A 750-nucleotide genomic window follows, 5' to 3' on the forward strand; every position below is an offset into this window, starting at 1 on the left:
GTGAGAAATTCTAGGTCTCGCGTGAGACGCTACTTTAAGTGGGGGCCTGCCCCTTTAAATATGCCACTGTCGGAGCCTGCCCCTTTAAATACACCGCTATCGGAGGCTAAATATTGTGTCTTCCGGCACGCGCCCTGGCTGTGCTGGTGGACATATGGGAGGTAGACGGGGTCAGGCTCCTTGAGCGATCCCGGGCTTGTGTATGGGGCGATGACGTGATTGGCATTGGGGCCCTCTACTCTCGACCCCCAAGAGGAGGCGACTTGGGCCAATATCTCGCCTTGGACAGGCGGGGGTGGGGGAGGGAGAGGCAGGTGGAGGTGCCGGCGGGGTCTGGGGCACTTTTGGACGCGCCGCAGGGCATGATGCCCCAGACTTGAGCTCCGTGGCTTGGGGACGGCACTAGGAAGTAGGAGTGAGCTCAGCCGAGCTTTGGCGTTTAGGGAAGTAAGAGCATTGAAGGGAAAGGCGCTCCCTGCCTCCATTTCTATCATTTTTGCTGGAATCTGCCCTCAACCAGCAGTTACCCTACTGTGTGTGTGTGTCTGTGTGTGTGTGTGTGTGTGTGTGTGTGTATCAGACTACCCTCTCCCTCTCCACCCCGCACCCTCGTCAGCAAATCTGCAGCTGAGGAGCCTGACGCACAGCTCCACGTGGACCCACTCTTACCAGGCTGCTTGGTTGTCACTCCCTCATGGAAACGCTCCCCCCCACCAAGTTGTTCCAGCTTAGAATGCCTCCTTCCTTTTG

The 750-nt window shown here is 57.9% G+C and overlaps 1 protein-coding gene across 1 annotated transcript in view; it reads left to right on the plus strand.

Moving 5' to 3' along the window:
* Positions 1–111: 111 nt before the first annotated feature.
* The window catches only part of PUS7L (pseudouridylate synthase 7-like), a 25,398-nt gene continuing 24,759 nt past the window's right edge, over positions 112–750 (plus strand). Inside the window, exon 1 of the mRNA XM_015558558.1 lies at positions 112–161. The gene's annotated coding sequence lies outside the window, so the exon portion shown is untranslated. The remainder of the gene's footprint in view (positions 162–750) is intronic.

Source organism: Myotis davidii, unplaced genomic scaffold, assembly GCF_000327345.1.
Source record: "Myotis davidii unplaced genomic scaffold, ASM32734v1 scaffold290, whole genome shotgun sequence".
NCBI classification, from domain to species: domain Eukaryota; kingdom Metazoa; phylum Chordata; class Mammalia; order Chiroptera; family Vespertilionidae; genus Myotis; species Myotis davidii.